This window comes from Lygodium microphyllum, chromosome 6 (genome assembly GCF_053477565.2).
Source record: "Lygodium microphyllum isolate KBCC chromosome 6, Lygodium_microphyllum_v1.1.10, whole genome shotgun sequence".
NCBI lineage: Eukaryota > Viridiplantae > Streptophyta > Polypodiopsida > Schizaeales > Lygodiaceae > Lygodium > Lygodium microphyllum.
Genome location: NC_141140.1, coordinates 97,758,865 through 97,781,521, shown reverse-complemented (window position 1 = coordinate 97,781,521; position 22,657 = coordinate 97,758,865). Strand labels below are relative to the sequence as shown.

Below are 22,657 nucleotides of genomic sequence, written 5' to 3'. Positions count from 1 at the left end.
GACTGGATTATCACCACACGAGATGTTGTATAAGGCTATGCCCATGTAAATATAAATAAGGACTTTCTTTATCAATATCCGATTGTGCATCGTCTTCACACTAGTATCTTCCCCACAAAATCAAGTTGAGAACAATATATATGGAACATGAAAAAGACATGAGATAAATTAGTATATATACTAGCATACATCACACATGATGTATTAAGTTCTTGTCCTCTCAACTAGGAGGATATAAAATTGAAGTTTTCTGAAAGAGATGTGGGCTTAGATATTTATTTTTTCCTAAAACACCTTCATCTAGTTTTAAAGCTTACCCATGCCTTGAATCTAGTGACATCCTGGCAAAATCTTATAATAGTTATAAAACCTTATTCATAATCCATCAACATGAGCATAAGGATATAGAATGGATAGACTAATGCATGTTTGCACATAGTCTCATAAAATACCTTACACATCAGTCTGAAAACATACATGAAATATGAAGGAATAGATGTAATAAGGTATGTACCCTACACACAAGACAATTAACCTTTTCAAATTGTTAATCTCCATGTTTATTCACTCCTCATGTTTTTGTTATACCAGTTTAGAAGAAAAGAGAAAACCAATGCAACAACGATAATTTAGCAAGTAAAACAAAAGTCTCAACAAAGTCACAAACTATTTGGTAGCTTCCTTAATCTTTTCCATGTATTAATTAGAACCAATTTTATATTGGAGATACTCCACCAAACCTTCATTGTGAGTCCTTGAGATTTAGGCTTCTTCAAAGAGATTTTCTCTACTTCACCTTGCATAACATTAATAAGTTACATTCCATAGTACTAATGATATGTAAGAGAGGCTTACAACCACATGACTTACTATGAAATGCCTATGAGACCAAGACGTTTGTGAATCACTACCACAATAGTCATTACTATTCTTACCATCATGTCTATCCCTACCACAATAGTCATTACTATTCTTACCATCATGTTAGTCCCTAACAATCAATGCATAAGAAGTAGGGGTTCCATCTACATTATTCTTGTTTATCTCCTCTATGAGTAAGGCACCCTTAATATCCTGAAGTTTCAAATCGTCCTTAGGCATATTAGTACACATGGCACTATGGAAAGTGTCCCATGACTTAGGAAGTGTCACATACAAGAACAAGGGAGGGAGTTTTTCCTTAAACGCAATGCCTTGTGAAGTTTAATGTTTGAAAATTGAATGAAACTCATTCAAATGTGTAGATAAACTAGTCGCTTCCTTCATATAAGTGGGTCCATAATTGCCAAGTATTATCCTTAGGTGCCACAACATTGAAGTACAACTCTTTAGACAATAACAATATAAGAGTGGATTTACATACCTCATCCAACTCATCCCAAGTATCCTAATCAATGCCTTCAAGCTTTACACTCTTGGTTTTCAAGGGCCTAGCGTGTATCTTTTGAACCAAGACCTGCCATATTTGCATCTTTCAATCGGTAAAATTTTGTGCCATCAATCTTTTCAATATTAACAATAGTACTATCATTTGAAGAACTAGATATAATGATGTTAAATATGCGGGATCTAAAGCATGGCAGATGTGGAAGCTATGGACGTTGGAAAAGAAAGAGTGAGTTCATGAAGACATTGACATGATTGACAATTACACAAGTGAATTAAGTTCCAAGATGAAAGCTTGGTCTCATAAACACAATCTTGTGTATTGACTGACAATGACACAAACACTTTACTGAAGGACAAAAGTACTATGACATTGCATTAGAAAAGAGTGCAAGTACAATGCTTTATAGGAAACTAAATGGTAGCACTTCTCCTACTGTGCATATGGATTCTAGTCCTGAGCCCTCACTGCTCCTTACAAAGAGACTGAAGTAGGTGTGATTGCAAACATCTCAACACCCCTGCTCAATCACAACGAGAAGTACAAAGTGTGTAAAGGGTTTAGTGAGAGCAACTCCTACAAAGTGTGGGCACACCATAGACATGGAAAAACACCAGAGGCTGTCACAGAAAAGACTAAGTGTGGGTACCATAAACATGATGGGCATCCAAAGGCTGGCAGAAGCCTCACAAAGTGTACAAAGGCTGTAGTATACAAGGCTACATGAGGAGTTTGTCCTTCTCCTGGCGGTCTTCTTCCTCTTCTTCTTCGTCTTATTCTTCTTTTGCTCCATTTTCTTCTTCTTCTTTGACAACAACTAGATAGGCCTTTTGGGACCTCTTATCGGCATGGCAAAACTTCTCTTTCTTATTTATTAGCTTCTTTTTGTCCTCTAACAATGATGCTTGGATATCAACAAGCTCATGGTTTGACATATTGATTAGTGTTGTAGATACATTATTATATTCAGGATGCAAACTTTTAAGTAGAACACCAAAGCAAACAATTTCTTCCATTTTAATATTGATTCCTGCCAGTTGGATTAGAAGTCCTTCCATGTAATTTAGATGTGTGGCAAGTGATGTGCGTTGGACTTCATTTGAAGCCTGAAAAATTCAATCAAATGACCATACTTTGATGACTTAGGCTGTACACCAAACAAAGTGTCAAGTCTCTTCCATGTATCCTATGACATATCACAATTATCCACATGGTGGATATAGCTATCTTCTAGCTCCAGTTTCATAATGGCATGAACCTTATCATCATTCTTTTGCCAAGTGACTGCAAGGTTTGCATCACGAGGCTTCTTTTCTTTTCCTGTGGTAATGGCCCAAAGGCCCTTCTTCATCAGGATGAGTTTGATGCGGTCAAACCTGACTCCTTTGAAGCGAGTTGATGGAGAGTCTTTTCCCATGTTGGATTTGCAAAGATAGGAGAAAATCAACTTTAAAATTCTCAGATTTTTTTAGTGGAAGAGCAAATTACAGTGTGTCAAGAGACAAAAGTAGACAGTGTGAAAACACACTATGTAAAGGCTATGTCTGAGTTGAGGTCAAGCTTGAATCTTCTTAGTTCGGGGTTGTCCAATCTTTCTAGGTTCTCTATTGAGATGTTTGTGATCACACCTACTTTAGTTGCTTTGTTAGGAGCAGTGAGGGCTCAGGACCAGAATCCCATATCCACAGTAGGAGAAGTGCTACCATTTAGTTTCCTATAAAGCATTGTACTTGCACTCTTTTCTAATGCAATGTCATAGTACTTTTGTCCTTCAGTAAAGTGTCTATGTCATTGATAGTCAATACACAAGATTGTGTTTATGAGTCCAATCTTCCATCTTGGAAGCTAATTCACTTGTGTAATAATCAGTCATGTCAATGTCTTCATGAACTCTCTCTTTATTTTCCAACCTCCATAGCTTCCCCATATGCCATGCTCTAGATCCCACATATTTATCATGCTATCACAGCCCACTTAGGCATGGTACTGCCTCTCCAGCCTTTCTTGGCTCCTCTCAATCTTTTATCCAGCTTAGGATCAGTGCATGGCTTCATATCTCAATAAATGACAATATACTAGTGTAAAATCAATAGAATGGACTACTATAAATGATTACAAATCAGCCCTTAAAAACTCAGCCAAAACAAGGAAGAAATAGGAGGGAATACTAAAGTATAGAGCTATCCACAAACTACAAGCAATAGACTACCAAAGTATAATGTTTATTCTCCAGGTCAATGTTGAGAACTGTAATTATAGTAATGCTAAAATAAAGATAGTTATATATGTCAATCCAAATGAGGGTAAATAGCCAAGAAAGAAAGCTTCCACTACCAAGGATTCCATGGCATGCTATGCTTCAATTAGAGCAGATTGCATGTGAGATAGAGATGGTTCTATGTTCCTTTTCTATGATCAAGGTATGTCTATGAGATACATTGACATTTGTGCTTCTTTGGAGATGGTATCTAGAGTGGGAGTGGCTATCCCAACTAGCTTTCTAAAGGTTCTTCTGAGATGTTGGCAATATAGTGATGATAAAGCTTCTTTGGTGGCTATGGTGGTAAAGGCACATTGTGGTCATCTTGAGGTTCTTCTAAGGGTGCTAGCAGATGGGGGACCTCTAAGGTATGCCTATGAGCTACATTGACATTGGTGCTTCTTTGTAGATGGTGCCTAGAGTGGAAGTAGCTGTCCCAAGTAGCTTTCTAGAGGCTCTTCTAAGATGTTGGCAATATGGTGATGATAAATATTATTTGGTGGTGGTCATCTTGAGGTTTTTTTAGGGAAAATGGAGGACATCTAAAAATATTTCCCATTTCATTGCATAGAGTTATGTACTTTCCACCCCTAATTTGAGAGATGGTGTTAGCATTATGCAGCCCACTATGGTCCCCGCCTATTCATGGTCTTCGTGTTTTGGCTTAATTTCTTCCCAAGCAAGCATGTTTCCTCTCTAGACCCTCTCATTTGGCTATACTGGATCATATTGAGCTTTTGCTTACTTTTAGGCAAGCCATATTAGGATTGGTATTACCTTAAGGTGGTTTAGTTCGAACTTGATATGGAAGTCATATTTGTAGAGGTGATTTCAATATGGTAATTTTTCTTGATGATTTGATCTAACACATGAGATGTGGACACAAGTAATATTATTTGGCAAATTTGACATGCAGAAACCTACACTCTAATTAGTCATGGAGGGTAGACTAGGCTTGATCACATTTATTTCAATGAGAGAGAATTTGGTATTTGTAATTGTTCGTAAGCAATATGAAGGAGTACAATGAGAGCATTGAAAGCTAGTGATTGTAATGCATTGAAATTTTCTTACAAAATAAAAAGGATGATAGAAGTTCACATGCTATAGTTCAATATCATATACATAGGTTGCAACACAATAAGGAGGAAGTCATAACTATGATGTTATATTACTTTCTTGAGAGAATGCCTTCCTTAATAGGCCATCATTTGAGGAGGAGATAAAGGCAATGATATTCCTTTTGAATAACAAATAAGATACTTGGTGCTAATAGTCCAGGACATATGGAAATTTGTGATCTTAAGCTTCACTTCAGTGGTCACATTGAATGGGGCCTATTTCATCTAGAGGGCCCAAGATTAGAATACATCCACATCACCCTAAATCTCAACATGTGAAGAATCAACACAAGCACCTTGATAATCCTTGCACATAACCTTTTGCAGGACCAAAACACTTTAGTATGGTGACTAGTTTTTTTATGTTTGTAAGAAATATTCAATTAAAATTTTTAGTGGCCTAATAATTGCACATGTAAGATTGTTTCTCATTGAGAATAGTGGCAGCCAGTGTGATTGATAAGAAACATCCTAATCAAGAGGGGTGCTGATTGAGACTACACCTAAGGTTTATCATGAAATAAACTAAGCATGCCACTAGGAATCTTTGCAACACATGTATCATGTTATTTGTTGTGCCTCTCTCACCTCTATGAGATTCTAGCTCGGCAATTCCTATGCCTTTTGTTAGATGTTGTATCATTCTATGTAGTGATTTGAAATAGGAAGAAAATGATTGTAAGATGGACTTGAGAGATGTGCAACTTGAAAAACAAAGCCAATAGCTATAAATGCAACAAGTTTCCAGTGTAAAGGCTTCTTTTATCACAACAATGAGTTTGTGAGATGGTCTATTTTTTCCCCATTCTGATGGGTGCATTCGATGGTTGATACACTCTTGAAATAATTACATGCATTAGGGCCACTGAAATAAAATTTTCCCAACTTGCTCATGTGTCAATGCATGTGTAGGATGTACTTGCATTTATCATGGCTATGGAAGTGCTTAGAAGATTTTCCAATGCAAGTTTGTAGCTACTAAAAACTCCATTCAGAGTCATTCTATTGATTTACTAGGGTGTGCAATTGTAAATCACAACTAAAGTATTATGCTTTTGTTTGCATGAGACTTTTTTGCCATGCAAAGCTCAAAGAGAGTATTGAATAACCTAGTTATCTATGTAATGTAGCTTGCAGAATGTGTTTTCTAGCTAAACTAGTAAGAAGAGTTAACGAATAGTATTTTTTGACAATTTTTTTTAGCTAAACCAATAAAAAGAGGTGGGGTCTGAACAGAGCACTATTTGTGAGATCTTCTCACCCATGGAGACTCGCCTCTTCCACTTTGACCTCTAGGAAAAAGAAGGAAACTCACAACATCTATGAGAATGTGTGCCACCATGGTTTGTTCGAGCCACCTACTACCTTCTCTGCCAAGTGAGTTCCTTTCAGCCCATATGACCCTATTGATGAGGGATATTTGTTGGACAAGGTCATTTACAAAATCAAGGATGGTTTTCTTCTTGATGTTGAGCATGATATGGAGGCCCTAAGGAATATGATGTGAAGTACTTGAACTCTGTTTGATTCATATATCAGTAAAACTACTTGGTCATTTTGGATTAGGTGCTTGGAGTGAGAAAGAGTGTGTACTTCGTGAGATGGAAAATCATGATATTGTAAATTCTTTTCAAGGGAATTCAAATTTGTTCCATGCATAGCAATTTGACGATGAGATGTTGAATTTGAGTGACTTATGGGTGAATTAGTGTGGTATCAGTCTCACACAGGAGCTTTAGGGATTTTGGCATGACGGTCTTATTGAATCAAGAGACACTACAAGGGGATGGGGCAATACTGATGGCCATTTGTGACCCAAAAAAGTATTGTTGCTAAAAGCGTCGCTATATGCATCACTATTAGCGTTGCTATTAGAATTCACCAATTCTAATATCGGCGCTAATAGTGATGCATATAGCAACACTTTTAGCAACTAATAGCGATAATAATAGTGATGCCAGTCTGAGAAAAATGTTTTCAAAACCCGAGCGTGACATTTGCTGAGAAAATATTTGCGAGAAAGAATGAGAGAGAGAGAGAGAGAGAGAGAGAGAGAGAGAGAGAGAGAGAGAGAAAGCTTAAATCTTTGAGAGGGAGATGGAGAGAAAGAGAGAGAGAGAGAGAGGGGGGATCTCATTGCCATCAACACTGTCGTTGCTACTATACACGAAGAAGAAAGAGAAGTATGCAAGGGAGAAGGGAGGGAAGGTGCGAAGAGAAGGTATAAAGGGTTTCATCTTCTGGCCTTTGAGGTAGGTACATTGCCTCTTCTTGCTTTATTTTTGTATTGTCTTATTTCCTTTTTTTGTTTTTCTTTGCAAAGAGATACATGGAAAGAAAGGGAGCGAGGAAGGGAGGGAGAAGAAGGAAGGGAGAGGAAGAGAGAAAGAGAGAAAGAGGGAGAGAAAGGGGAGAAACGAAACAAAGAGAAAGAGGAAAAGAGAAATGAGAGATGAAGGGAGGGAGAGAGGAGGATGAGTGAGAGAAACAACGAGAGAGAGAGGGGGGAGAAATAAAGAAAGGGAAATAGAGAGAGAAAGAGAGGGGAGCAAGAAAGTTAAGAAAGAAAAGTAAAGGGAGAGGGGGGAGAGAGATAAAGAGAGGTGGGGTGACATTTCTTTCAATATCTTTGTTTTTTAAGCTTTTTATTTTCTATCTTTGATTGTCTTTGCAATGAGATGAGTTGAGTGAGAGTGGGGAGGGAAGGAGGGAGAGAAACAGAGACAAGAAGAGACAAGAAGAAAGAGAGAGATGGAGAGAAATAAAAAAGGGGAGAGAGAGGGGCGTCATAAAAAGTGTCAAAACCCAAGCATGGCATTTTACAGGTTTGTAAATAAGCAAGAGACAGAGAGAGGGAGAGGATGCCACCACTACTGCCATCCACAAAGAGGGAGGAGACAAGTGTAAAGGAGAAGGAAGGAACTCGCAAAGAAGAAGAAAAAGGAGAGAAGTACGAATTGATTCTTCTTTATGCTTTGAGGTAAGTGCATTATCTCTTCTCTCTTTGTTTTTCTCTTTTCTTTACTTCTCTCTTTCTTTTTGTTGATGTAGATATGTATAGAGAGAAGAAGTGAGAGAGATCAACATGTGCAAGGGAGAGAGAGAGAGAGGTCATTGCCACCACCAATCCACCACAAAAAGAGAGGGAACAATTGCAAAGAAGAAGTATGGAACTCGTGAAGGAGAAGAAGAAGAAGGAGAGAAGCATGAAAGGATTCCTCTTCAAGCTTTGAGGTAAGTGTATTCTCTCTTCTCTCTTTGTTTTTCTCTTTTCTTTACTTTTCTCTTTCTTTTTGTTGATGAAGAGATGTATAGAGAGAAGAAGGGAGACAGATCAACGCAAGGGAGATTGAGAGAGAGGGAGAAAGAGAGAGAGAGAGAGAGAGAGGATACTGCTGCGGCTACCATTGCCACCGCATCCACTAAAAGAGAAGGGATAACTACAAAGGAGAAGGAGGAAATCCATGAAGGAGAAGGAGAAGAGAAGTCGAAAGGATTCTTCAAACGCCAAACTTTGGACCATGGGTCTACACACATTTTTTTCCCCTTTTTTTTTGGGCTCTTGGCTACCTAACGAGTGAACATGTGAAGTTTCATTACATTTCGATAAAAGGTTAAGGATTTACGATCATATGATGGACAGTGCGTATGAAGCTGCATTAACTCAATTTTGGGGTTTAAATGGATTAAAAGTTCATTCTTCTTCTCATTTTCACATCTTTCTCTCTTTTCTTCCTCCATTCTCATACCACAAACCTCTTTCTCTTCTCCATCTTTCCCTCCTCGAGCTTTCATGGCACGCACTAAGCAAGCATATCACCATTTTGGCCATGGAAAGGCCTCACACCAAGGCCCGCCACCTGGAGCACAAGGTGGAGCCGCCGCTAGTGCAATAGGCACGTGTTCCCTATAGAGCACAATGACCACCACAGAAGAAGAGGAGATGGAAACTGAGCATTGTTGCCCTTTGGGAGATAAGGAGAATCCAGTGTGGATACGAGCTTCTCATCCCGATAATATATATTCATAAGGTTGTTTGGGAAGTCATGCAATACTTGGAGCTGAAAGGGATGGAAAGATTTTAGGTGCGAGTGAGGGATGGCCCACCAGTAGAAAGGTAGACTGCTACAGCTATGGAGGCCCTAGAAATGGCTATAGAGGGTTTTTAATCGACTTGTTCCATGATATACAGCTAGCGGCCATCCATGCAAAGCACTTCACAATCATAGACTTGTTCCATTGCTCATGATGTACTACATGATGCGGTCTACATGATGTACTACATGTACCTTCTATTACCAAGAATCTATTGTCGGTTGAATAGATGGCAGAAAAAAATTTGCAAGAATATACTATCAGTTGGATAGATGATTTGAGCTGATACACATGGTTGTACATTCTAAAGTACAAGGATAAGGTGCTCAATGTCTTTAAGAGAATGGGTTTATAAATTCAAATGGTTCATTGGAAAAGTATAAATCATAGTTGGTTGCTGTAACGTGTCCATTTGTTCCCTTCAGGACACGTCTTAGCAGTCCATTGGAAAGGAGGTCTAGAAAGCTCCGCCCGGCACTCCCATGGAATGTCACGGGGTTTGCAATCTAGGACTTTCCGCGTCTGCCAGGTAGTGGAAGTATTCTAATCATTCCCACTTAGGACCAACCTGAATTAGGGTTTTCCCTAATGGTCATTTCCTAAACGACAACTAGTGCCGAACCTCGAGCGAACTACTTTACACAGAATCGCCAGGGCCGAAGCGGATTCACGCAGCACTTGGTTTAAGGAGAATGGAAAATGAGAGGGATGCAAGGCTCGACCTCTCTGCCATAAGGCATAGTCCCATTCTGTTCCCCTAAAATAGCATAAACTGATATTATTGTAACCTAGACTCTAGGTCAGCGCCCTTGTTATTCATTCCCTCTAAGAAGATCCCCTTGCCATTCATTATGATTGAGAAAAGTTCCCGACCAATCGGGACCACCCATTAGTAGGACGGACCCATGGCCACATCCACCGCACTTTCCTCAGGTTGTTTTAGTTATCTAATTACCTACCACATTTAGTTGGACATGCATCAAGCAGCTTCCTTAATTAGCCCGTTAGGCACTGGTTCCTTCATGTAATCTTAGCACTTGATATAGAAAAGTAGTGTCAAACAAGTTCCTTTTCAACAGGTTATCATATTTATCTTTGGAATACATTTATAAAGTCCAGCTTGTAGGATTATCCATAATGCGCCCGAAGGCTATCCAGCAATCCACAGGGTTTACTAATCCAAGATTCCGCTCGTAGACTAGTATGCGAGCCTCGAGATCCAATCCCGAGTCACGTTGGCCTCTTGTGCAGAGCCCGGAAGGTGAGGGATCTATGGCCAGAGCCCCCATGGCACCCAAGCATCCTCTTGCTCCAAGTAGCACTCAACGGAGAGACCTCTCGCGGCGGGTTCGGTCCACCTTTCGGGCACGACTAACAACCCCCTTGGTTAGGGTCAGGCAGACACTCGGGGGTAAGTGAGGCTGCCACTCCCTTCAGGCCTTCAACCTAAAGCATTAGATATCTTTTCATCCTTTAGTTCCTTCTGCAAACAAAGCAAATAGTGCTCTTTAAACTGATACAAGCACAATCATTTCCAGTGGTCATTATTTGGCCAACTACTAAGGAGTGAATCCTTCTCTCCGAATGCATCCAGCATTCGATCCAGGATCAATTGCGACTCGGCAAGATTCCCAAGTGTTTGTTTGTTAACCCTTATGTCCTTGGGTTGGGGCCGTACCCTATTAACCCAACTTAACCAATACCTTATGTTCTATTAACAGTAAATATGTTGCTCCAAATTATTGATTAGTCCTTTGCTTCCTAGCAAATATCTAACCCCCTTATCTTGGTCACTTTTCCCAAGAAAGATGCTATATCAAGACGACTACTCATCCTCTTGCAAGATAAACTTGCGCAAGAATCTACCAATCTCATTCCGAGGAATTGGCCATTCTCTTGTGATCAAACCACAAGATCATGCGACGTTGCAACTTGTTGCACAAGTGTCGCATCTAATCCATGGACTATTTACCCATCCAACGGCATCTTCTAATCATGGAATCATGATTAGATAGGAAACAGGGTTTAGGGTGTCTTCATATCCAATCCATTTCCGATTGCACTAGGCCGACATCATCGGTCCTAGGGTTCCAACTCAATCCGAGTTTCATCTTTTTAACGAGTGATCCTTAGGGTAGAAACCCTAGATCGTTTCTTGCAAGTACGTCCTATTGTCCCTACATTCCGTGAATGTGGGCAGGACTTAGGGTTATGAGAGATTTGACTTGGCAATAAGTGCGTCTAGGCCAAGTCCTTAATGTGCTAAACCCTAGCGAGCACTTGGAGTATATTGTATCGACTTAACCATCCTAAGCAAATCCTTTGCGGTTTAGGTGTTTTTGGTAAACAAATTTACTTGTCCTACGACAAGGACGAACTATTCCTAAAGATATTGTTTTGATCGAAGAGGGGAAAAACTAGTAGTATTACATCATAATTCATGTAAGCATGCGATTCATTTCCTCTAGATTCGCAATCCCTAACTTTTTCTTGTTATGTAACGTGTCCACCTGTTATCTTCAGGAACACGTCTTAGCAGTCCATCGGAAAGTATATCTAGAAGACTCTGCCCGGCACTCCCATGGAATGTTACGGGGTTTGCGATCTATGACTCTCCGCGTCTGCCATGTAGCGGAATTATTTCGGCCATTCCCACTTAGGACCGACCTGAATTAGGGTTTTTCCTATTGGTCATTTCCTAATGGCAACTAACGTCGAACCCAATCGAACTACTTTACGCAGAAACGCCAGGTCCAAAGCAGATTCACGCTACACTTGGTTCAAGGAGAATGGAAAACGAGAGGGATGCGAAGATCAACCTCTCTGCCAATAAGGCATAGTCCCATTCCGTTCCCATAAAACAGTGTAAATCGGGATCAATCATAACTCTAGGTCAATGCTTTTGTTGTTCGTGTTCTTTGACGATCTTCCTGATGTCCATCGTGATTTGAGAAAAGTTCCCGGCAAACCGGGACAACCCATCGGTAGGACAGACCTATGGCCCCATCCACTGCACTTTCCTTGGGTTGTTATAGTTATTTAATTACCTAACACATTTAGTTGGACATGTATCAATCAGCTTCCTTAATTAGCCCGTTAGGCACTGGTTCCTTCATGTAATCATATCACTTGACATAGAAAAGCCATGTCAAACAAGTTCCTTGTTAACAATTATCATATTTATCTTGGAAATACATAAAGTCCAACCCTTAGGCTTATCCACAATCCACCGGAAGGCTATCCAACAATCCACAGGGATCACTAATCCAAGATTCCGCCCGTAAACTAGTATGCGGGCCTCGAGATCCAATCCCGAGTCACGTTACCCTCTTGTGCAGGGCTCGGAAGGCGAGGGATTTACTGCCAGAGTCCCCCTGGCACCCAAGCATCCTCCAGCGTGCTCAACAGAGAGACCTCTCACGGCGGGTTCGGTCCACCTTCCCGGCGCGGTCAACAATCCCCTTGGTTAGAGTCAGGCAGGCAATCGGGGGTAACTGAAGTTGCCTCTCCCTTCAGGCCTTCAACCTGTAGCATTAGATATCCATTTATCCTTTAATTCATTGGTCAAACAAAGAAAAACAGTGCTCTTAAATCTGTAACAAGCACAAACATTTCCATTGGTCGTTTATCATTGGCCAACTGCTAAGGAATGAATCCTTCCTTTCGAATGTGTCTAGCACTCGATCCGGGATGACTTGTGACTTGGCAAGATCCCCTATATCCTGGGTTAGGGCCGTACCCTATTAACCTGACTTGGTCAATACCTTAAGTTTATATGTTATTCCAATTTATTGGTTTGTCCTTCGCTCCAAGCAATTATCTTTACCCCAGAAAGATACTATATTAGGATGATTATTCATCCTCTTGCAAGATAACTTGCGTAAGAACCTGCCAACCTCATCCCAAGATTTGGCCATTCCCTTGTGATCCAATCACAAGAATCATACAATTCTGCACTTGTTGCACGTGTCACATCGAACTATGGGACTAGTCTACCCATCAAATGGAGTCACGAAACAATCTGTTCCTTATTACATTAGGCTGACATTGTCAGTCCTAGGGTTCCAAGTTCCATCTTTTTAGCGAAAGATTCTTAGGGACAAACCCTAGATCACTTCTCAAATATGTTCCACTATCTCTACATTTGGTGAATGTGGGCAAGTATTTAGGGTATAGGAGTTTCAGTTTTAGCAATACGTGTGACTAGGTCACATATTAAATCCTAGTGAGATCTTTGGAATTGAATTAACTCTTTCTAAAATGAGTACTCTGTGGGTTTAGGTGTTTAGGTTTATGCCAATTTTTTTAATTCTTGAAGATAACTACGCTATCATTTCCATAAACACATGACTCATTGTCTAAGTGTAAATTGATTTTCAATCCTAACTTATCGATTTAAGATTAAGCATAGGTTAGGTTATAACCTAATTTCAATTAATAATCCTATAACTTGCGAACAAGGTTCATGCTAAACAAGCAACATTTTACTAATAATTATGCAGTTGAAAAACGATAATTGACCAATTTATGAAACTTCGGAATCATTCCATGCCTTGCACTTTCCTATGGATTCTTAGCACTTCCCATGATGACTCATTGCAAAGAAGATATGGCTTAATAATGCGACATGCAGTTTATACTTCCATGCTTAAACGGACTGCACTATCTTAATTCCGTTTTGAAAATATGAACAATAATCTAAATTCAATTCATCGAAATGCACAAAAACTACTTGCTAGGAACGCATATCAATCTTCTACTTACTTTATTTTGTTCATTTTACTAAAAATGCTAGTGTTTGAATTCCTCCATCAAGAGCTAATTTTTCTAAAACATTTAAGACGAAAAATGCATCCTATTTCCAAAAAAGTCCTCTACGTCCAATTGAATTATAACGATGTAAAATAAAAATTAGTAAGAAAAACTTGGACTTGTGGTGAGATGTCCACGTGGATGCTAGGAGACGATTCTCCTGGCTGCGCCTTGGGCTTTCTTAGGAGCCATCGCGAATGTAGCCTTTCTGTCTTGGATGTGGCTTTGCGAACTCCTTTTTGAAATTCCACCAAAGCTCCCTTCGTGATAACTTGCACCGTCCGTCGAAAACGGTTTTAGAAGGCTTCCTCCTTGAATTAGGGATTTCACGAAAAAGGGGTGCTTAAACCTCGGAAGGGTTTTAAACAGTCTTGGTGGATCGGAAAAGGAAGGAAGGAGAATGCATAACCCGCTAGTGAGGGATTAAATCATGGAGTAGCTGGGTTTTCAACCCACTTGAAAGATATGACGAATGGGCACGAGAAGGGGCTTCGAATCCCAGGGGGGAAAAGGGGCTTATAGGGCCCTTAGGAGGGCCTCTCGTGTGTAGGGGGGGGAGGGAAAGTAGGGGGTGTTATAGGAAAGGGTATGAAAGGGCTAAAAAGGGAAATTTTTTGCATGGGGAGGGGGGGAAAGGGCTTAAGAGGCACTTGAAAGCCCTTTAATGGCAAATTGGGGGGGGGGGGGGGGAGGGAAAGGGCCTAAGGGAGCCCTTAGGGGGGAATTTTGAGGGGGTGGGAGGAAGGGCTTAAGCGGCATGTGAAGGCCCTTTTAAGGTAAAGCTTTCTTTTGGGGAAAAAGGGGCTTATAGACCCCCCCTTCAAGGGAATGTCAAGCGGTTGCAGTTTCCCTGGCATCATGACATGTTCGGCTTTGATACGTTGGCAAGACAAACACTCAGTGACATATTTGAGAACGTCACCTTTAAGCCTCTCCCAATGGTAGCTCTTCCTAACTGCATTAAGAGTCTTAGCATAGCCAGGATGTCCTGCGAAAGGAGAATCATGAGCTTCCCATAATATCTTCTGCTTAAGTGACTGGCTTGCTGGTATACACAGCCTTGTTCTGTAGTAGACAAGTCCATTATCAACGGAAAATTCCTGATACTTAGCTTGCAACTTCTGATTCTGCACCTTGGTAGATATTTCCTTTATCATTGTTTGGTAGGCCAAATTGGCATAGATACTTTTGTAGCCAGAGATCTGGCCGTTGATGGATTCTGCAAGATTAGGGAATTTAGGAATGCCTTGCGACTGAGTGCATCGGCAACTACATTCTCCTTCCCTGGTCGGTACTTGATTTCAAAATCATATTCCTCCAATACTTCAATCCACCGACGTTGCCTCATGTTGAGCTCGTTCTGGGTAAAAATCCATTTGAGACTCTTATGATCGGTTACTAGAGTAAACTTGTTACACAACAGGTAGTGTCTCCAAAGCTTTAGAGCATGGATAACAGCTAGTAATTCCAGATCATGTGTGGCATAATTCTTTTCATGACTCTTCAATTTCCTTGAAGGGTATGCTACTGGATGACCTTCCTGCATAAGTACACACCCCAAGACAAGAATGCTAGCATCAGTTACTACCTCGAACTCCTTATTGAGGTCAGGAAGTTTTAGAATAGGTGCTGATACCAAACTTTGCTTCAATTTGTCGAAGCTATTTTGTTCGGAAGCTGACCATGTAATGGAAGTCTGCTTCTTTAGTAAGTCTGTAAGAGGTGCTGCAATCAAAGCATAGTCTTTGATGAAGACCCTATACCATCCTGTCAATCCAAGAAAGCTACGTATCTCTTTGACGGATACTGGTATTGGCCATTCAAGCACATCTCTGACCTTGGCTGGGTCTACTGATATTCCTTCTGATGATACTATGAATCCCAGATATTCAATCTGGCGCTTGAAGAATGCACACTTCTTCATTTTTGCATATAGCTTATGAGACCTCATTGTCTCAAGGACAATCCGAAGTTGAGGTTCATGATCTTCTTCCTGTTTAGAATAGACTAAGGTGTCATCGAAGAAGACAAGCACGAAATCATCAAGATATGGTCTAAAGGTATCTTGCATTAATCTATTGAAGGTGGCAGGTGCATTTGTAAGCCCGAATGACATAACCAGGAACTCAAAGTGCCCATATCTTGTATTGAAGGCCGTCTTTGGAATATCTTCTTCCTTGATCCTTATCTGATAGTAACCTGACCTAAGATCAATCTTGGAGAAGATCTTTGCACCTTGAAGACGATCAAGAAGCTCATCTATTCTAGGAATAGGATACTTGTTCTTGACTGTTGATTGATTCAACCCTCGGTAATCAATACATAGTCGAAGTGTCCCATCTTTCTTTTTTTGGAATAGTACTGGAGCTCCCCACGGTGAGTTGCTAGGCTGGATGTAACCCTGATCTAACAGTTGCTTGAGTTGTTCCTTCAACTCAATTGCTTCCAGTATGGACATTCTATAAGGTCTCTTTGCAATTGGTGCAGCTCCAGGCACTAGCCTAATCTCATGATCTACTTCTCTTTGAGGCGGAAGTTCAATCAATTCCTCAGGGAATACGTCAGCGTATTCCTTTAGCCAAGAAGGTCCTTCATGAGATTCTTGCTTTTGATCTAACTTGTTGAGTTTGATCAAGTAAACGAGTAATCCTTTTCTGACTCCTTTTATGATCGGAAATACTTTGGCTAATTGGATTCTTGGCACTCCTGCCTCACCTTGAGCTGTGACAAATTCCCTTTCAGAGTTTCGAAAGGAAACTTGACCCTTTCCACAGTGGATGTGGGCGTCGTTGGGCTTAAGCCAATCCATCCCGAGTAGACACTCATGGATACCTAAATTCATGACTCTGAAATTGACTGAAGTCTTCTTTCCTCCCAGAAAGAATTCCACCTTAGCAGTTTGCCTGGTACAAGTTACCTCACGACCGTTTGCCAACTCCACAAGTAGGGTAGGTGCTTCTGCTGTGGTTATTCCTAAACTTTTTGCACATGCTGGTGAGATAAAGGAATGTGTACTACCACAATCAATCAAGGTTTTGAAACCTTTACCTTGATAGTCCGACGGTGTCTGAATCACCGAAAACTGGCGATTCGGCCCTTTCTTGTGTAAAGCGGCATGGACTGTCGCTTTTTCGAATTCAGCTTCCATAGTCGGATCTTCATCTTCTTCTTCTTCGCATCTTTGCCTATTGGCAATGCAAGCGGTTCTTCCTCTTCCACGGGTAACGGCTCCTTGACCGCGGCCTGCACCTTGGAAAGGCGTTTGACGATGTCCTTCACTGAGCTTGAGACATTGCCTCTTGAAGTGACCGGGTTCGTTGCAGTGGAAACAACGAAGGTTTCGGCCATTACTTTGAGTAGGAACAAAGTTGTTGACGTTATTTGTCCTTGCTTTCTTCCTTTGTCCCTGATTATGACCTTGAACTCTCTTCATTTGAGGTCTGAATGCTCCTCTGTTCAGGTCACTATAGGACCAAGTTTTGTTACCCCTTGGTCTAGCTTGCACCTCCTGAATTATAGGCACCGCTCGAATGAGTGCATCCTGAAGATCTGATGGACGCATAGATTCGAGACGGGTATTTATGGGTGGATTTAAGCCCGCACAAAATTTGGACACCTGCTGCGTCATGTCCATCTGTGGCACATACTTTAAAAGTGAGATGAATTTAGAGTAGTATGCGTCAAGAGTGAGTCCTAGCTGTTTTAGCTCGTAGAACTCATTCATTTTCTGCGTATGATATGCAGGTGGTAAATATATTCCCTGCACGGCTTTCTTCAACTTCTCCCAGGTAATGGACCCCTCTGAAATCCCTTGATCCCTGCACCATTGCTTCCACCAAAGTCTGGCTTCGCCGGTGAGTTTTAACTTGGCGAGCATGGCTTGATTGGTAGGTGCAGTACCAGCTGCTTCAAAGTAATCCTCCATGGATTCAATCCAAATTTCAGCATCAGCCTGGACGAATCTGCCTCTCCCGTCAAACTCGGGTGGCTTTATCTGCTTGAGGAGGAACTTCTTCTCCTAGGTCACAGCAGTACTTGATGTAGGAGGTGAATTTGGAACCTGTACCTGGGGTTGTGCCTGGATAAAAGTTTTCTTAACGTTATTATATGATAATCGACGTTAGCTTATCTTTCATTTTTAGTTCAGCTATCTCGTAAACAATGTAGCTACTTAACTTTTTAACAATTCTTATGCACATCCAGATATTGATAAAAAGAAGTCTTTATTTGTATTTACATGGGCATAGCCTTATACAACCTTTCGTGTGATGATAAGCCAATCATTACATTCAGTTTGGGAAGAACAACGTTGTATTGCATTTGTCTACAGGAACTGTGTAATAGTAGGGTTTTGGGTCATGGATCTTTAGGAATCGATAGTTCATTGGAAGTTTAGGATACCCTTTCCGTTGGAATCCATACTTCTCATGGCGGCCCAACACTTTAATCCTGTCGGCTGGGATTACATGGGTTACTTCCTCATATACATATGAGTTCATTTCAACCCTCCGACCTTGAATATGTAAAGTCGAATTTACGTGAGCTTCCACAAAAATGAACAGCTTCACGACTTTCAAGTCTTCCAACCACTTGATCCTCTTTAGGTTGGTCTGTAGATAAGCAAACCGGTGGGCGGCTATATAGTAGATTCCTGAAGACCCCGTCCATCTTCGTTCTATGTATAAAGGTGATGGATTATAAATCTGCTCCAGGATGTTCATCATCCCAATTCTTTGTCTATAAAGGAGAGAATGCATTGCGGTCATAAACATGACCCAAAATACCAAAAACTTGTTCCACGCTTCATAATTCTGCAAGACAGCATTGAAGGTGAGAAAATGTTTAGACAGCAACAATTTCTTTACTTCATTTTATTGAGATCTCATAAAAACAATTCCGTTGTTGGTCGGCTCTGATACCAACTGTAACGTGTCCACTAGTATCATCCAGGACACGTCTTAGCAGTCCATCAAAAAGGATGTTTAGAAAACTCCGCCCGGCACTCCCATGGAATGTTACGGGTTTTGTGATCTAGGTCTTCCCGCGTCTGCCACGTAGCGGAAGTATCCTGGCCATTCCCACTTAGGATCGATTGGAATTAGGGTTTTCCTGATTGGTCATTAGCTAACAGCAACTAGCGTCAGACCCGAGCGAACTACTTTACGCAGAAATGCCAGGTCCGAAGCGGATTCAAGCTGCACTTGGTTCAAGGAGAATGGGAAACGAGAGGGATGCAAGGCTCAACCTCTCTGCCATAAGGCATAGTCCCATTCCTTCCCCTAAAACAACGTAAATCGGGTAAGACGTAACTCTAGGTCATCGCTCTCGTTATTCGTTTTGATGATCATCCCGCTGTTCTTCGAGATTTTTGAGAAAAGTTCCCGGCTAACCGGGACCACCCAACCGTAGGACAGACCCATGGCCCATCCTCCGCACTTTCCTCGATTTGTTTTAGTTATGTAATTATCTAACACATTAATTTGACATATAACAATCAGCTTCTTTAATTAATCCTGTTAAGCAGTGGTTCCTTCATGTAATCTTATCACGTGACATAGAAAAACAATATCAAGCAAGTTCTTTTTTTAACATTTCATCATTTTATCTTTGAAATACAAGGAGTTCCGCCCGTAGGCTTGTCCATAATCCGCCCGAGGGCTATCCAGTAATTCCCAGGGATTACTATTCCAAGCTTCCGCCCGTAAACTAGTATGCGGGCCTCGAGATCCCATCCCGAGTCACGTTAGCCTCTTGTGCAGGACCCGAAAGGCGAGGGATTTACGGCCAGAGCCCCCCTGGCACCTAAGCATCCTCCTACTCCAAGTAGAGCTCAACGGAGAGACCTCTCGCGGCGGGTTCGGTCCACGTTCCCGACGCGGTGAACAACCCCCTTGGTTCGGGTTACGCAGGTAGTGGGAAGATCCTTTACATTTCGGTGTAGGGCGTACATTATTAACCCAACTTGATCAACCCTAAAGTTCGTTAGATATGCTAGTTTCCGGTTTACAACTTTCGTTATTTAGAAGGATATCCAAAAATATGTCCTTTTGCAAGATAACTTGCGTAGGGATCTGCCATCCTTATTGAGGATTTTTACCCTTTCTCCTTATGACTCAATCACAAGACTAAATGATTTCGTACTTGCTGCGCAAGTCCTGCGATGGAATAATCCGTTTTAGATTCTTTAAGCTGACGTATGTCGGGCCTAGGGTTTCTTTTTAAGGATCTCGGGGACAGCCCTAGTTCTTTATCTTTACGAATTTTTTTGACCCTACAATAAGGAAAGTAGTCAAGTGCTTAGGGTATGAATATTTCTATGTTTAGATTGGTTTGGATATCTTTTGGAAGGTAATATTAATCGTCTTGTCACAGTTTTGCTATCCTTGTGACAATTTACTTTTCAGTCAATACAGTTCAATTTAAACTTCCTTTTCCCTTGCAGATGAACTCACGCCAAATAACAAACATTTCCCTTGCTAAGATGTGCAATTAGCAATGATAACTTCCTAGTAATTTGAGCAACGAAAGAAACCTTTCATGAATTTAATCATTTACAATGATTTGTTGCGAAAGGAATAAGACTAATGGTGCAAGATATAATTTCTATACCTTTAGGATTTAACTAAAATATACTACTATAGTAAATGGATAATCTTGCTCGTAATTTATAATGCTTGATGCAATTCGAAGGAAACTAAGTTCTATACATTATCATTCATTCAAATAAGCTAAACTCCTTCATTACAAATAACTCGGACAAATATATCCTATCCCTAACAATTTCTCTTTGCATGATCGACTTAAAACTGAATTAAAGCCAAGAAGAAAAACCTCGTTTTGGGGTGAGATATCCACATGGATACTGGGAGATGACCCCCCGCGGCTACACCTTGGACTTTCTTAGGAGGCATCGCAATTGTAGTTTTTCGAACGTGGAAGCAGCTCTACAACTCCTCCTAGGAATTCCACCGACCTTTATGAAATTTTCTCCTTCCTTTCGTAGACTGGTGCAAATTATATACGCGGAAAGAGAAAAAAGAAAGTACATTTATGGTATGCCAAAAAGGAGGAAAAGAGGGTGTTTTTCGAAGGTCACTAGGAAGGGGGTTCTAAGGGACCCCGAGGTTAAGATGAAACCTTGTGTAAGAATGTGAGGGGGAAAAAAAAACTTAATGGGGCTTATAAAAACTTAGATGGGACAACAAGAAAAGGGGCTTTGAATTCCAAGGTTGGGAAAAACCAACGAGGAGGATTTTAAATCTCGAGGGTGAGGGGTTTAACCCTTTCGAGGGGTGAGGCTTAGTAAAGCCATGGGAAAGGGCTTAATGGCCTTTTACGAGGTCTGCCGAGACCCTACGGGAAAAAGGGGGGAAACAAGGGTGTATAAGCCCTTAAAAAGGGGATTTTATGTGGGTGGGCAAAAGGGGCTTAAAGAGGAGTTGTTGTGTGGGGGGGGAAAGGGCTTAAAGAGCTCACATGAAGGGGGAAGGGCAGTAGATGGCGACATCATACGGCAGATGGTGGCGACCTCTTCTGGCTCCACGGTAGCCGCCAGGAGTTTAACGTCTCCTCCCTCCACTCTTGGTGGATGTCAGCGGCCTCACGCGGTGCCTCCTCCTCTCTCTTGATCTCCCCGGCGTGACCAACAGAAACTCGCCTCCTTCCTCCAGCCTTTCCCCCCTCTCGCTCAGCGGCGACGCCCCCCTTCACGGCAGCTTATCGACAATTTCTGGTTCCCCCCCCTCTCGCTCTATGGTAGCGGCGACCGACCCTCCTGGCTTTACTTCACACAGACGACGGCAATCTGGCCCTCTCACACTCCTCAATAGCAATATTAGTGTGTCGGCTTCTCTCTCGACGCTTGTCTCCCGTGGCGCTTCCTTTCATGGCATTTATAGCTGAGGGAGGGAATTCTTCCCGCCCCCACACAGCCATAGTGCATGGCCTCCTTCCTTCAGCAAGCTCCAGCAAGGAGCTTGCTCACCCCTTGCTATTCCCTTCTCCTCCAGCATGACAGTCGGTTGGAGGAGAGAGCGAATATTAAAAAATTTGTCATTAATCATCCTCATGACTTATCCTTTTGGCCTCCCCTTCTAGAGGTGGTTCATGCGTGTGTTTTTTTAGCAAATCGAAATATTACACTTATTAACTTATTTGGTCATCCATCTCTTTCAACATCTGCCTTGAAGCTTCAACCCTCAAGGTTGGATCTGAGAAGTTTAGGGGGCTTTGACAGTCATGACCATAGAATGCTTGGAAAGGGGTCATCTGAATGCTTTGTTGGTAAGAAGCATTGTAGGCAAATTCAACCAAAGGCAAGTATTGCATCCACCTTTTTGGCTCACGACAGCAATATGCCCTAAGCATATCCTCGATGACTTGATTGACTCGCTCCGTTTGGCCATCCGTTTGGGGATGGTAGGCAGTGCTAAAACAGAATTGAGTCCAAATGGCTTCAAAGATAGCTCTCTAGAAGTGTGGTGTGAAGAGAGAATCACGATCACTAATGATTCTTCTAGGTAACCCATGTAGCTTGAATATCTCCTTGATAAACAATCTTGCAATGTCTGAGGCTTTATAGTTTGTCTTTACTGGCATAAGGTGTGCAACCTTAGTTAGGATGTCAACCACAACCATGATGCAGTTGTATCCTCCCTGAACTTGGGATAGGCCAACAGCAAAGTCCATACTAATGAATTTCCATTTCATTTGGGGAATGTCAAGTGGTTGCAGCTTCCGTGGCATCATGACATGTTCGGCTTTGATACGTTGACAAGACAAACACTCGGTGACATATTTGAGAACGCCACCTTTAAGCCTCTCCCAATGGTAGCCAGGATGTCCTGAAAAAGGGGAATCATGAGCTTCCCACAGTATCTTTTGCTTAAGTGACTAGTTTTCTGGTATACACAGCCTCGTTCTATAGTAGACAAGTCCACTATTGATAGAGAATTCATGATACTTAGCCTGCAGCTTTTGGTT

General features: G+C 41.4%; 1 pseudogene; it reads left to right on the top strand.

Annotated features, from left to right (window-relative positions):
* The first annotated feature begins 3,944 nt into the window (after positions 1-3,944).
* Positions 3,945-22,657, top strand: part of LOC148034839 (threonine synthase, chloroplastic-like) — a 180,253-nt pseudogene continuing 161,540 nt past the window's right edge.